Source organism: Pleuronectes platessa, chromosome 9, assembly GCF_947347685.1.
Source record: "Pleuronectes platessa chromosome 9, fPlePla1.1, whole genome shotgun sequence".
Lineage (NCBI taxonomy): Eukaryota > Metazoa > Chordata > Actinopteri > Pleuronectiformes > Pleuronectidae > Pleuronectes > Pleuronectes platessa.
The window spans coordinates 23,120,910-23,137,102 of NC_070634.1; the positions used below are offsets into that span (position 1 = coordinate 23,120,910).

General features: G+C 44.5%; 1 protein-coding gene across 1 annotated transcript in view; it reads left to right on the forward strand.

The window, feature by feature from the left end:
- Positions 1–9,165: 9,165 nt before the first annotated feature.
- kank4 (KN motif and ankyrin repeat domains 4) overlaps positions 9,166–16,193 on the forward strand; it is a 28,375-nt gene continuing 21,347 nt past the window's right edge. The window contains exon 1 of the mRNA XM_053430019.1: positions 9,166–9,362. The gene's annotated coding sequence lies outside the window, so the exon portion shown is untranslated. The remainder of the gene's footprint in view (positions 9,363–16,193) is intronic.

Genomic DNA, 16,193 nt, shown 5'->3' on the forward strand with positions numbered 1-16,193 from the left:
AGAGCATTTTGTTGTCATATCCGTCACCGACAGCACGTTACTCCTACAGCGTGAACACCGACAGAATCTGTTTAACCTCTTTAGCATCAACACACCTCTGATCCACAACACATCACCCCCCCCTCCCCACCAACTCACATTTTCACTTATGTAAGTAGAGATTCCTGGGAATCGCTCAGACAAGGTCGCGACCCCGTGTAGCTTCCTTTCAGACTCAACAAATTGCCTCGCTGTGAGAGCTGAGGCCGCCTCCTGGCTAACGAGGCTGTTTACAGCTCGTGCACTGGGCACACAATGTGCTCAGAGGAACCTGGAGGCAGCTGAGCGACTTGGGAACAGAACATCTGTTGTTCTGAACGTGATTTTAGTTTGTGGAAATTCTTTAATCCAGCAGCTTTTCGTGTTTGTGTCCCTTTTTCATAATGAATTTTTCAATTTTTAATATGAGCCATGGAAAAATGTTGCCCCTCATTTTCATTAAGAAGTTGGCTATAAGGAAAAGAAAAAGTTGTATTACTGTATAAGTAATTTATCTCTCTAATAAACCATTTTATGTATCAGTCATATTAAGTTAGTCACCCCATTTTTCAAAAGGGTTAGAATAAAAGCAAAGTACTTATTTTTTTCCTACCGGGAATTTTGTATAAAATAGATTAGTAGAAAATATAGGAACAGACAGAATAGTCCATTCTCTCATAAATACAGAATAGTCCATTCTATGAATAAAGAAAAGGAGGATTCAAAGGACAACAGCAGGTCGATAATGACGGATCTCACTGACCTGAATTTGAGCAGCAGGAAGAATAAAATACAAATGAGGCAAATGGTGAAGTGTTAGCATCAAATTGTGCTTCCCACTGCTTCACTGTCAGGTGGAGGAGAGTCCAGAGTTCAGCTGCATCGATGTAATGATCCCAGAGATCTCCATCTGTCTGTCTGCATTTGGAATGACACACGATCTTCTCATTGGATCACACTTGGCATGTGTCACTTCAATGTTAATAGGCTGCTGGGACTCATCACCGTAAGCGATCTTGTCGATTGTGACAACAGCACATTACACTAACTCGAGCTTCACTGAACTCTGAATCAAACAGGTGAACATCTCTGTGTGCAGCAGCGGTGGCTTCAGGGTTCAGGTCTTTACTCGTTGCAGCTCGATCTCTGCAGGTCGCTTTAATGGTTTCAGAAAGAAACACCACAGGCCAAGAGAGCGGCCCAGTCCAAATAGGCAGGGTTAGATCAGCGCTTGAGAGTTTTCCTACATCCACGTGCTTACGTATTCCACACCAGGACTGTTGTGATCTCCAAGGCCACCACCTCCCATTGTTGCCTGTATATCATTGCAGTTGTTTACATGCACGACTCGGTCCCTATAGGCTGCAGGGGGTGAAATACCTCGGTTGTCTGCTCTGGTCATTGTTTAGGCCTCGGTGGCCTCAGGCCTGATTCATGGTCAGGAAGACACCCGGAGAAGATACGCCAACAAAGACAGGAATACAAGATGTGTTTGTATAAAGCTCATAAAACATAGATAAAATATCAGACACATAAACACTGTCTCGCTCCCTCTACTCGGTTACATCTCCCCCCCCCCCCCCCCCCCGGCGATTTGTAGCTGTGGTTTGTTGGCTGTTAGTGATTAGAAGTGATATTAGAAGCCGGCCTGCAGTCTATGTAGCTGTGCCCTACAGGAGGAGGCTGTCTGTGGGAGAGAGCAAACCAAACCCACAATCAAGTTATTGCTCAGCCATGCTTCACCCACACTTAATGATAAACTATCTCTCTCTCTCTCTCTCTCTCTCTCTCTATCTCTCTCTGTGTTTCTTTTCCTCTATATCTCTCTTCCCTTGAATCTTTCATTCGGTGGCCTCTGTTTTTTTCTCCATTTCTTACTTCTGCCGAGGAGGATATGCTTTCATTTTGTTTTGTCTGTTAGTTAACAGGATTAATGAAAAACCTCTTGGACAGATTACCATGGATATTGATGGAAGGATGTGCTGGGTTTAGGAAAGAAACTGGATCTGAATAAACGGGCGGATCCAGAAAGTTTGTGTCACGTTTTCTCCAAGCATTTCCCATTGGATGAATTCAATCTATCGTGGTAGTGGGGGGTGCATGTGCATATGTCACTCTCCTCCTGAACAGATCTAGGACAAGATCGAGGACATCTGAATCTGAAACTATGAGGTCTGACTGTCTGTGTGGACGGTAACAACTTAACGGATAAGAGCAGACGGGTTACATTGAAACTCAGCATTTATTGACCTTCTCACAGATTTTCATGGATCTTTATGTATAAAATGTGTTTTATACTAGTCTAGACGACAGATTTCTGTGACTGTGTCATTCGCTTCAGCTTGATTGAATTTAAGGGCCTTGGTGGAGGTTTGCACTCTACTAATGGCCATTCTAGTTTTAATTCTACACTTTGTCCTCGTGCATCTAAACCATGTCACCACCATAGACAGAAACAGAAAGAGAGAGAATAAAAAAAACGGATCTCATTTAGGAGACGGACAATGAGAAACTGATGCCCCCCCCATTCCACTCCTGCCATCAGCCCCTGGAAATCGCTTCTCCTAAAATCAATGAAAGCTGATCATATCGTGATCGAGCCTCGGATGCTTTGCTCCGCACCTGATAGAAATGCTTGCGCGTGGAAATTGCCCAGATAAAATTGCTGACAGCCGATGCACATCTTCATCTCCATATAGTGCAGTGAACCAACAAGGGAGGAGATTGATTTTGTTGTTTTATGGCTTATTGACTCCACTAAAAAAGTCGTAAAATCGATGGAGACCCACATAAGCCACCGTGCTCACTTAATGACGGCTGCAGCGCCGACAAAGTGACGGGAAACGATCGCAAAGCTCATTTAGTTTTGAGTGTTTGGCTGTGGCTTGCTACTGTATCGCAGTATTTTTCTATCTTGGTTTCTGTTTACATTGCAAAAACAAAAAAAACACTGCAGCTGTTGTTGTGCACAGTGTTGACTGTGGTACAGATGCTCCCCCCGCTCTACTTCTCATACAAAACATCCCTGCGGAAGCTGGAATGACACGTCGGTACATTCAGAAGTATTTTGTGGGTCACGGCGACTCTGAAATGAAACCAGGGAAATGTGCTGTTAGGAAATTCAAAGGGTTTCAGCATCTGGGAAAGTCCGAAAAATGTAAGAAGAAGTGAGGGAGGCAGAGCAAGGAAGATTGTGGCTGGAACTAAAGTTGTGCGTCTGTTCTCTTCTGTTTCCGTCTGAGCTGCTTGTCCCTCACGCCGACATGGAGGCCTTCTCTCGCTTGGCCTTTGCTTTGCTCCTCTTTGCCTGCCTGCGCGTTTACATGGTGATGACACCCACAGATAGAGAAGAGAAAATAATGGAGGATGGGAAATGAGTGATGCAAGGTGTGCGGTGTCCCCGTGGTGTAGCAGCACACTTTCTATTTTCTGCATTTTCTGTAATCAGTTGAAAGGTCACAATATAAGAAAAAAGGCTGCGTTTTGGATTTCAGTCTGCAGTCCTTTTTCTTTAAGTCTATTTTTGTGTTGCCTCTGCATCTGATGCTTTCTCCCGCTCCGTGTCTCCTCATGCACGCACAGCGATCAGCACAGTTCGGGTCATTTCCACTTGAGCGGTGAGGTGTGTACTGTGGTCAGTTCAGTGGGCGTCTGTTTCAAAGGATAAACAGTCTTTTCCCTGCCTGAAGCCCTTATCAGCAACCGGCCTTCCTCAGGATGTCTGTCAGTCCTGCCGCGGCCCCCCCCCCCCCCAGCTGCGCACACACACACACACACACACACACACACACACACACACCTACATACAAACACACACATAAACACACGCACGTTCACAGTGGAAAATCCTGGTCAGTGACTCTTATTTGTCCATCTCAAGATCATCTAAGTGATGGATCACTTCTTAAATGTGAGCTGGTTGCTCCTAGTCAAGCTGCATTCAGTGGATTTAATCTACATATGATGATACTATAATTGTAACTGCTTCATTTGCCAGAACTCGTTGTGTATCCAAACCACAGGCTGAATATAAACATGGAAGAAACGTTATCCACTTATTTGATACATGCATTTGACCAATCAGGAGTCAGTCTCAGCTGTCAATCATGATGTTTCACCCACTTTTTTAAAGCATCAAATAAACAACACTTATGAAATCTTACTTGAACAAACATCAGAGATAAGAACTCATGACAATCGAAAACATTTGATTTGATGTATACTTTGACTTTGTAGCTTATGACCTATATACTGCAGCCAGCCACCAGGGGGCTATGTAGGAATTTGGCTGCACTTTTGGGAGCTTTCATGTCGTCCATCTTTATTTATTCTTCAGTCTATGATCTCAATGCATGTCACTGCCTCTCTCACCTTCAGTTTGCGATATACAAAGCAACTCACGCACAAAATACAACCTGAGAGACGAGTAAAGGCCCCAAAAATGTCCCAGTATCTGCCTGCAGCTCCCAGTCAGAGTGTGTATCCAGTGTGTTATTCTTAGCTCTTTGCCTACATGTGTAAATCCTCGAAGGAATGGGAAAACAGAACAATGAAAACATAAGAGAAAAGAAACTTACAGGAGGCGATGGCCAACAATATCATCTGTTGGCGTTGGAAGGATCGTCTCTAGACTATATAAGGTCTGGAGCTGAAATGTATCTCCTTGGTGGAACAGATAGTTCTGTGTATATAAGCTATGATAAAGAACATGCACACAACATATGGTGAGCACATTGAAGCAGTATAAATTATAACAAGCCTGAGAGATGTAGTGAATGTAGACATCTGGTTAAAACAACAGTATATATATGAGTTTGTGTACATTATTTTCTGATAAATGAGGCCCACAGTAAAACTATAAAAAATGATTACAAAACCAAACACAGATGTTCTGCCAACAAGGATTCGACTGAGATGGTATCGCCAAACAAAACAAAACCATTACACACTCTGTTTCCGGGGCTTGAGGAAGTGCAGTGGATTATTTAAAGTTTTCTTCAGTTTCTTAGGCCCCATGATTAATCTCTTGCGAGTTTATCTTCCATATTTAAAAAAACAAATGTCTTGCATTTCTATAAACGACCATAATTTACTTTTAGGACGTCAAATGGAATTCTAGGCCTTGGTGTCATACATAGACTGTCTGTAAAGATGAATTTTGCTGCATGGCTCCTGTAATGGTCATAACCCCACCTACTCCATGTTAGTTGATGGGACATGGTCCAAACTAAAAAGTCAAAATAAACGCCAAATACATTTTGCTCAAGGATATTTTGTGCCATTTCATTTTCAATATTGCTTTTAATAACCGTTTGAATACAAAAAAAGGCGGGTAAACGTTATGACTGTCAGGTCATACTGACTTGTGATTGGTCAAGTGCATGTATTTGGCAGGGCCTCAATACCACGGCCACTTCCGATGATTGTTCATGCTCAGAGCCAACTCGAAAATTGGCATGTGGGTTATTTCACTTCTAGAAAGTGAGAGGAAGTGGAGATCTATTTTTATTTACAGTCAATGTCAACGACACGCGGACAAAACTAAAAGTGTGCACTCCAAAATTAGAAATATGTGACTTTATTAAATTTCTTACAATTGTATTCATGTTATTCGACTCATTTTGAGAATAAAACCTGAATTTCCTTGAAGCTGTGATGTCGTCTCAGAACCGTGACCTTTGCCAATAAAGACAGTTATTGGATTTTCGCACTTGCCCCCGCTCAGACACATTGGACACACAAACACACACACACACACACACACACACACACACACACTGCAGACTGCGCTCTCAGAGATAATTGTGTCTTGCAACAGTGTGCATAAATCTCAAGATGCCAGAGGTCTGGAACTTCTACGGCCGCACACAGAATTATGCTGCGAGGAAACGGCAGCAGTGGTGTAATGAAAGATTGAAATATTTGCGATTCCCAGAGCTGAGTTCACGTGAAAACTTACATGCAAAGTCAAAGTATCTGAAAATATAACCTGATTTGAGGTGAGCTGAGGAATTAGTTGGAGGAAAACTTTGTTACAAATAAGCTTATTGTCTCTTTGTGAATTCCACAGATGTGAAAACACTGCACATGACTCCAAGCTGTTGCACTGAACTCTACGTGCATGAGCTGTGGAGAGCAGCAGTTAGAGCAATTTTAGGGTTTTCACACTCACACACTGCCAGATACACCCAGACACACACATTTACAGATTCCCTGTGGAGCCAGACTTTGTGTAATGCTGCTTGTTGTTATTTTAACATTTGAACAGTGTGTTTTTGCCCACGCGGGAGCAGGGAGACTGCTCGTTTAGAACAATACACTTTGTGACACGTGTGCCTATACGCAGGAATGTTGGACTGCTCCGTTAAAGAGAGGGAGACTCCTGAAGGCAGGTGTTGGTCCAGCAAGAAACCAACCTGCGCCATTACACCTTGTCCTGCTTGTTTAAAGGCCAACGAGGTGACGGCACCATGTGGTTTCTTTGGGCTGAGCTGATTGGATCCTGGACACTCATCAGACTCAAACAGCCTAAATATATATTTTAACCATAGGCTGATTGATGATACTTCTCATCTTCAATGGAATCTTTCTGAAGTCATTTGTAGCCAGTTTCATCCCAATTTTATTGAATCAAACCACTAATTAAAACCAAACTTATCGTATAAAATAAACACAAAGGCAGGATTTATGATCTATATTGCAGCCAGCCACCAGGTGGCGATCAATATGTTTTTTATTCACTTTCAGGGAGTTGTCCTTTAGTCCATCTTTATATACAGTGTATAGTTTTAACTCAAGTGTCATATAATTCATCAGGGTCTAAAACTTCATCCAACCACATTATTTCAGCGTCACATTCGGGGGTTGCAGTGACAACTTTGTACAATTTTCTGATTCCAGCAATGATGACCCACAAAACACAAAGCAGCTGTTTTAAGCTACACCAAACTTTTATGTCCTTCGCTTTATCTTGGGATCCTTCAACCGGGGTCAGTCTAATACCACGTGTGACGCCCCCATGATGCCACAACTTCTCAGTGCACATCTTTTCGACATTGCATTTTCACATCTATCAACATAAGGAGAAGCAAAGTGGACAGAGGATGTCTAGGAGACCTCGGGTCCTGAGGTCCGATCTGATCCCTCCTGACAGGAGACGGTCCATGTGATCTGCAGGAGGGAAGCTTAACCCTCTAGGCCGCATCACACCCTCTTTCAGTCCGCTGCTTTAGATGAAAGTGTTTGAGCTGATTTCATGCAGTGTGTTAGGCATATAGGGGGGGTGGGGTGGGGGGGGGGGGGGGGGGGGGGTTAGATGCTGAAGATTCTAACATAGTCTCAGTTTGTGTCTGACAAAAGTTTCCCATGCAAGACAACACTTGTCAGAAAGAAATCATGTCTTCTTTTTACTCCTTTTGATGTACAGAGAAAAATACCCATTATACAAAGTGAAAGGTGGTTCACTGAGATCTCCTTTCAAGTGCTCATCATTTAAAATACTAGTGCAGTGCTCATTGTAAACATGGCTGATGACAAAAGATACTACTTTGCATGATAAACGTTACCTGCAGTAATCATGACACAGCAAGAATCGACTCTGTACACAGAACCCCGAACTGGAGAATAATTTGTTGTTCTTGTTCCCTTTTTATTCAAAGTTTATTCATAATGAAAGTGTCCAAATGGCCCCAAATTCGACTCTGAACTTCCTCCGGCTCTTGTCTATACACAAACAAAGTGTGAAGCCGATATGATGAGCAGTTCTCTAGATATGTGAGTCACATACAGACAGAGAAGATGGACAGAGATTTCTGCGTTTCCCCAAAGTCCATAGAATCTTTCCTGAGCATGGCTTCTTACCAGGGTTCTGTGCAGAGGGGTCCAGGTGCTGTATGGTTCAGGTTCTAGTCTCCAGTCGTTGGCTCATCAGCTTCGAATCATGACTCTTCCCTCACATCCTCACATGTTCTGCTTCACCTCACATTTACTTATCCATTACAAACAGCCTCATCAGATTAAACCAACTGATTCATGAGACAATTAAAGTGCAAAGTGACAGTTACGCTATCACCAGTGTCAGTGTTGACAAATCTTTCCTGCTCCCCCCCCCCCCCCGAAACATTACCTTTCTCCCTCAAGTTATAATTAAAACGAACCCTTTGGCCTCAAAGAACATCCACAACAGCTCTGCACTATATCGTATGAATTTTTCATGTGCTCCATATATTTCTGCCGCCGCCTGGCACGTCAAGCCAAAGTGTTCAGGCTCTATTTTACACACGCTACGTGCTTCCTGCTGCTGCCGGGGCTGTTTTTTTTTTTTAGGTAGATGTTTGCCTTTAAAATGAACTGAGGGGAATTAGCACCGGCGGGTCTGAGGGATCGGTGCAGGAGTGAGATAAGAGATAGGACCCATTAGTGTGGGCAGTTAGCCTATTTAAAGGCAGTTAATTATTTACCTCATTTGGCCTGCAGAGCCAAACGGGGCCAGGCTATGGGTTTACTCATTAGACTGCTCTCTGATATCGAGCTGGACGCAGCTAGCTGAGGGGTTTACTCTCTCTGGTTTCACAGAGATGATACCTCATGCAGCGATGGACAGTGTGACGCTTCAGAGAGACACTGTCGATCCAATGTGGAGCCTGACCCGGTGGAAGCAGGCCTCGCTCGGCCTGGTGGCAGCACAGCAGGGGTTTGCTTGAGGTCCTTCAGTGATAATTAGAATGGTGCATGATGGGCGTTCATTGTAGGGCAGGCCGTTTTTGCCCCGCAGCCTTAACGGACACTAACACAACCCCAGAAACACACATGGGTGCACACAACAGGAGATGCATGAATGAACACACTCACACATACACACCAAAAAGTTGCACACAAACACACACTTTGCATCATGTCTCCCTTGTGGTCATGAGCACTTTAGGAAATCCCAAACTTTGCACACAAACACACACACACACACACGCTATCACAGCTACACACACTTAAAGTTGCTGCACTGTTGACGCATACAGAGGAGCAGAGGTAGTTGATGACCACGTCTGTTTGTGTGTCGTTGTTTGTGTGTGTGTGGGTGTGTGTGGGTGTGTCCTCCCTCCAGCTCATTTATCTTTTGGGTATTATTTATTTTGGTAGCAGTGGGCCAATAGTTTGACCAGCATCTTCTCTTCTCCTCCCTCCGAGGCGTCTGCCAGCACCTCCACCCCTTTCCCACCCTTCCTCCCTCCTTTTATTTCAGTTTTTTTTCTTCTGTCCTTTCCTCTGTGCTGAGGTCAACAGCGAGGCAGGGTCAGTCACACTCACAGGAACAGGAAGGACAGGAGGTGACAGGGCCTGTGTGGCAGGTGAGAGTCGAACCCCCCCCTTGAGGAGTTACTCCTTTTCTCTTCTGACTCATCCTTTGCCTCTGCTCTTGTGTGCGTTTGTTATTTTTTTTTCTGAAACCAATTTACTCTCGTAAACAGTTTGCTCTCTGGATTTCCCTGTTTTCCTCGGCTTTAATTCCATCTTGTTTACCTCACACTGCTCATCCTCTCTTTGATCGTCTACCCCCCACCTCCTTCCTTTACGCACTCCCTCTCTCGTCGTTTTATTTTTGCGGCCGAGAACATAGGTCACATGTGTTTGCCTGGCATGTGTGAGAAGCAGTGTGAAAGAGTGTGTTGGTGTGTGTGTGTGTGTGTGTGTGTGTGTGTGTGTGTGTTCTTAGAATGTCGGAGCTGCTCATACACATTTGGCACAATAGGTAGGGAACAAGCTGGCAGGCCGACAATCAGGCAACATGCATCCGTTACACGCACACACACACACACACACACACACACACACACACACGCACACGAGCGGTACAATCAAATAGGCATTGAGCGACTCAGTGTGGCAATCAGCCAACTCCTTATTTTTCCTATAGGCGGTATCTGAATGTGTTATTGTGTGAAAGGGGCCGTCATCGTGCGTCATGCAGATCAATAGTGTGAATTTATAAGTGTTGGTTTCTCCCACTGCTCTGCAGACTGGGCCGCTCCACCATCGCCTGCCCGGCTCTATACGCTCTGCTGGTGTCAGGCAGGCTCTCTATCACCAGGAGGTGTGTGTGTGTGTGTGTGACTGTGTGTGACTGTGTGTAGGAGAGTATAAATGGTGTGTTTGCATGTATGTGTTTGTGTGTGGGTGTGTGTCGCACACACAGCATATTATTTCATGTTCAGCCAACTGTGTTTCCTGCTTGCCTGTGTGTGTGTGTGTGTCTGTGTGTGTGTGTGTGTATGTGTGTGTTTGTACAGTTTTGGCTGTGGTAGTAGTAAGTGCTAATTAATGAGCGAGGGGCCCGAGATTTATTTATAACTCATGTTTCACTGAGAGTGTGTTAACACATCATATGGAACTTACTTGCACTGTACATTTGAATATTTTATACATGTTTGGTGTTTGAACGTGTGTCTTTGTGTGAGTGTGTGTTTGTGTGTGTGTGTGTGTGTGTAGTTTATGCCTGTCACACAGAGTGAACGTGGATGTAATGTGACTTGGCAGCACTGCAGGTGATCTAGTCTTCGATGGCAACGTAAAGCACCTTCTCCCTCCGCTGTTTGTCACATTTCTCTACTCTTCATCTTTTCACCAGCCTCCTCTTCATCTCCGACTGCTGACGCCGGCACAGACAGATAGCCCACATGCTAATTAGCGGTAGCAGGTACTCCACCAGCCTCATTAACTTCCATGAAACGGAAATAGCCCGGATGCTAACGTAGATGCAGCGAGAAGGGGTCGGCTGTGTGCTACGATGAATAATAGATGGTGTGTCACTTCCTTCGTGGCTAATGAAAGCAAGCATCTGTTCCTCATGCTGAAACAACCCTACAGGCCACGAGGAGAGCCATCTTAAAGTAAAGGAAGATGCTTTCTTTCTCCGAATGGAGGGATGAAGAGAAGGAGCGAGCCCCTGATAAAGAAACAGTTGGAGGGAGGGACACAGGGGTTATCTGTCCTTTGACAGATGTGGCCGAAGCGGGACAGGGGGGGTAACTCGAGGGTCATGTCCACACAGGCAGATAAAATTGATATGGACTCGCTTATCTTTTTTTTTTCCCTCCATCCACACTTATTCCTACCATACAGCTTGTAATACTCCAAAAAAATAGTAATCTGAAAGAGGCACAGTGTAAATCTGAGTAATGATCAGACAAATTGATTATCGTGGTTTCATGAAGGGCTATGTTCTGAATAAAGGGCTGGATGTTATTGATTGAAGTTATTAATAGTAGACAATGGATGATCAATAGACTGTATATAAAAATGGACGTGCACTCTGGGTATGAAAACTGAAGCCAATGTAAAAGTCTATAAGAAAATAACATTTTCCCAAGGAGGTTACAGTCTCAGTTACTGGTTTCAGGTCTTAGCATAGCATGATTTTAATTTAGTAAATGATGGTCCCAGCTTAGAGTCAAATAAATGATAATGCACGGAATGCATTGGAACATAGATACCATGTGATTGACAGCTAGCCCCGTCCAATGGGTGCAGGTTGCAGGTGTAGGTGGGCGTGGAAAAAATGAAAGTTTTTTATGCACACGCTTTCCTAGTGTCCATGCATTTTGGGCTGTGTGGATGATTCCAGTGGACCCTGATGGACACGGGACATCACACACAATCGTCTCTTATTCACTTCTTCATCATAACTTGCAGCTTTGCAGGGTATTTCGGCCAAATCTTAAAATATAATAACCTTTTATTGTAGAATCTTCTTTTCTCTTTAATCAGGTTTGTTAAAAAGATGATGTCTCAGTGGTGATTTCTTCCAGCCCTCGCATTACACAATAGTAACATCTAGAAGCAGCAGCATCTTCCCAATTTTCCCATGTTGCTCTGAAAAGAACCCAGCCCTGGGGTCAACCTCCACATGCATCCTGTACTTTCTCCGTCGCCTGTGGGAATCTGAGCGAAACACTCGGTCTCTGTGTTTTTTTTTTCAAGTTCTTACAACTGACTTCCTCACGCAGAGGCAAAGGAAACCCGCAACTGCAACTGAACAATAGAAGGGCAGACTTTAAAGACATCAGTGTGCGGCTCTGGTCGCTTTGTTTTCTGTTGAGTTTCTATTGTTTGTCCCTGAGCTTGGAAAGAAAATCACTTCCATTCAGCGCTCAGAAGGAGAACAGGCTCATTAAGCTTAAATAACACAGTGATAACAGATTTATTTTCCCCCAAAACAATTAAGTTCTCGTTTGCAAATAATAACAAGTAGCACCTCCTCTACAGCTGTCCCCATCTTTCACTATCCTAGACATAAACTCATTATAGTCGCATTCAAGGATGGGTTTTCTTCCCAGCACCATCATTTAAATTAGTCAGTTTGAGCTGACCTATAATAAACCAGCCGCCTCCTCACGACAGCCGGGCAGAATATTTGTGCCACTGTTTAATGAAGCCCATAGACAGAAGTTCCCTTCTTCCTTTTCTCTCAGGGGTCGGGATCCAGACGTTGTTTTGCACAAAGTGAACAGGGGACACGGCTGAACACAGAAGCACTGACACACTGAGAGAGAGTCTTCATCGTGTTGGATTATTAGGAATCTAGATGAAGAAGTATGGAACCGGTTAACAGGGGGAAAATTGGCCCAAAAGATATATTCTAGTCGAGCGCTGTTGTTGTTATGTGCTATACATAGACTGGGATAATATTAGACTGCGGGGGGGGGGGGGGGGGGGGATGAACTGGACTGTGCTCAAACAGCTCTTACGGAGCGGAGGGATTGATCTGTTCCTGCCGAGCAAACACAGACTAAGCTCTGAGATATCAGATAAACGTCTCCCTCGTTCTCTCCTCCTCGTGATCTGGGTGCTAACGCCCTTCATTTGGTTTGGTTCAGAAATCAGAAAAACTTTCCAGCTCCCAGTTGTCTTGTCAGTGCGTTTGTCATTATGCAAAATTGTCCTGCACATCTGCATCAACTCCCCAGATCGAGCTAATTGAAGCATCCGCCGTGTCCCCCCCCCCCACCCCCCCCCCTCGCACTTGTGTCCCAGGGAGTGTGTCTGTAATGGGACACAGATGAGGACAAAGTGGACAACAACCGATTTAATAAATTAGCCTGGAAAAAAAGCTTATGTGATTCATGACTTTTTCCTTAATGTGAAGGTTAAAATTCATTTAAAGGCTGTGGCTTATATCAAACATTAAAGCACTGTTTAACAATGGCTCAAACAGTTTCATGGAGGAATATATAGCGAGCTCATCTGCAAAATAATTTAGACTCTTGAAATACTTCATTGTCATCCCACAATTAAAATGTGTTATATCATCATCGGTCGGTTCATATTATACTGAAAGTTTTCCCCATATGAATAAATAATTGTATAAAGTGTGCTACAGCTTTCAGTTCTCTTCAACCAAGCTCTTTCTGTTTGCTGTTGAGTCACATCTGAGGCTTTTTTATTAATTTCATTCAGACGAGACACAACTTGGTTTTCACATCTCTCCTCTGTTTTTCCTTCACTCCACTACACACCTCATTCTAGAGGTATAATTCAAAGTTGTAACCTTGATTGTCTAACAACAAATCTAAACCTGATAAGTGAATAGTATTAAATCTTTCTAGCTTGTCTGGTTTCAACTGATTTCTCTGCTGCTTAGAGCAAAACAAGACCATGAGTAATGGTGGTGGTGGTGGTGTAGGGGTTTTCAAAAGTACCTGCTTTTAAAACTGTTAGATTTCTAACATCAGCAACTTTAAATTTAAAATGAAATGTCGTCATTTTGCTTTATTTGCTGAAAATGGGGACTTTAAAAACCCAAATTACTTTGAAAAGCATTTTGCTGCTGTGCAGAAATTGCACTCCTGCTGGATTGTGCTTCAGTCGGCAAATAAAGAAACTATTTGGTACTTTGCATATTTATCTGTATCGCTCGGTTCGCCTGCACATGTGAGTTTGTTTTTCTGGGCCTGAGAGCTGGTGTGTTGAGGTGGACGGCTGGTTTATATTCTCAGGGCAGTGCAAGAGCAAACAGATAGCCGGTCCCATGTCGGGCCTGTGATAAGGACCCAGAACTCTCGTTATTGTTGCCGCTCTGCCTGTTTCCCCCCCCCCCACACTCTCTGCTCTGCTCTGCTTCCTCACAGCTCCTCTCAGATAGTGGATAAACACTTCAGAGCTGCAGCTGCAGCCGGTGCACAGTGCTTCACTGTGTGTGAGAGGTCACAACGCATCCATGGACCTTCCCCTCTCCACCGAGATAGAGTGTGAGAAGGGAAGAGAGCGGAACATTAACGGTAGAGCCGCTCTGCATGTGGGAGATATGAGTTTGAACAGCTGCCACTCCCCGCTCTGCCTCGCTTACACTTTCTCACCCGCTGTCCCTTTCCCATCCGCCCACCTCCTCCTCTCCCCCCCCCCCCCCGCCCGCGCTCGACAATCTTATTTCCTGCTGGCCTGTCTTCTGTCTGAGCCTGCTCTGTTTCAGTGTATTAGACTAATTCAATCTCCAGTACACAGCCTCTCCGATGTAATGACCCATGACATTCAATTAACGCCGTTCCCCCTCCGTGATAGGTTGGGTCAGCAGTAATTTTATGTGCATGTGTGCGTTTCCCTGGTGGTTATCCATGAATCCTCGAGTGGGTGCATGAGCTGAAGAAGATTTCAGTCAGTGTGGCCTTCCCTGATCAAATAAGAAAAACTCTGTCTGTGTATGAAGCTTCCCTAGCTGTACGTTCAATACTAATAAACTTTGAGTCCAGATGCACGGTTTTATTCGCTGTGGCTCAATTACTGCAGAACACTTTTATAGTATCTATAAGAAAACTGCAGCCAGCGTCACCACAGACCCAGTAAACACACACACACGCAGGTTTAGAACGGCTTCTGCACTAGTTTGTGAAAAAGTTAATATCTTCGGTTGTACATTTTCCCCAGAGATGTGTTTAAATGTGTTTTTCCACATTATTAAATACACTGTTAAGTGCTGAGTTGATTCCCTGGGGTCCATAAAACCCCTTAAGAAGAAAAAAAAAAACACAACATTGCTGTGGTTGTGGTTTGATGACATGTGAAAACCCCCTGGCTGTCAGTAGGAGCTTATTTACCGTCCTCTCATTACTCCCGTCCTCCGGGCTTCACGTTACCTTTGTTACAGCCTCTCAGCAGCTGTCGACCTTATTGGATTGGCGGTGAGAGATTGCCGCACGCCGCACAGGCTGCACGTTGTGTGCATGGGTTTTTTCCGCCGGGCCGTGTTTGCCGTTCAAACATACAAGGACTCAACCAGTCGCACTTATTAAAATACATACTGTACGCAATGCACATGCACGTTAAACAAACAGGGACAAAAGAGAGCGACTAAATTGGAAGTTGTTGCCTACAGACACACACCTGTGGCTTCCTTTGAGCTTTGTGTAGCCTCGTGGCAAATACAACCTCTTTGGATTAACGGAGCCTTTTCAAGATTTCAGCTCAAAGTCTTTATTTCTGTAATCCCATGTGGATCATGAATCATCAGTGTCACCAGGCGCTTCCGATATCAAAGCCACAACCCCAACCTGGATAATCTACGAGTTCTAAACACTCTCTGCGTGTACGAACTCATGCTCTCTGCTCATACACTGATGTTATGGTTAATCATTCATGCCCATCGTGCATGTTTCCCTGCTGAAGCTCAACGTGATATATCTCCGTTGCTCCGAGGCCTTCATTAGCCACACAAGAATTACAAGTGACCTTAATTAAAAGAAGAAACTTATTCTAAATTCCCCACAACTCACACGGTGGTGAAGGTCAGCTGTAGACTCGCTCTCGTTAATGGAACTCCTCGCTGGTCGCAGCATCAACCTTTTCCTTCCTCTCCTGTCAGCGCTCGTCCCTCCCTGTCACATCTATTTGACACTTTCACGCTTTTATTCTCCATCTTTTTCCTCTTGTCTCTATCCCCCCCCCCCCTCCTCCTTCTATCTGTCCGCCCTCCATCCTATACCTCTGTCTCTGCGTTTCGGTAACGATCTAATTAAGGAGGGTTTTGTCGCCTGCCCACTGTGTGTAATTGCCAGCGGGGTCTGGCCGTACTTCACTCGGCAATTACGAGCGGCATTCCTCTGTTCCCAAATCTGCTAATTAGGCCTTAAGGACAGCGAGCCGATCGGGAGGAGTCGGGAATGCCCCGGTGCTCTCTTCACTCCCGGGGG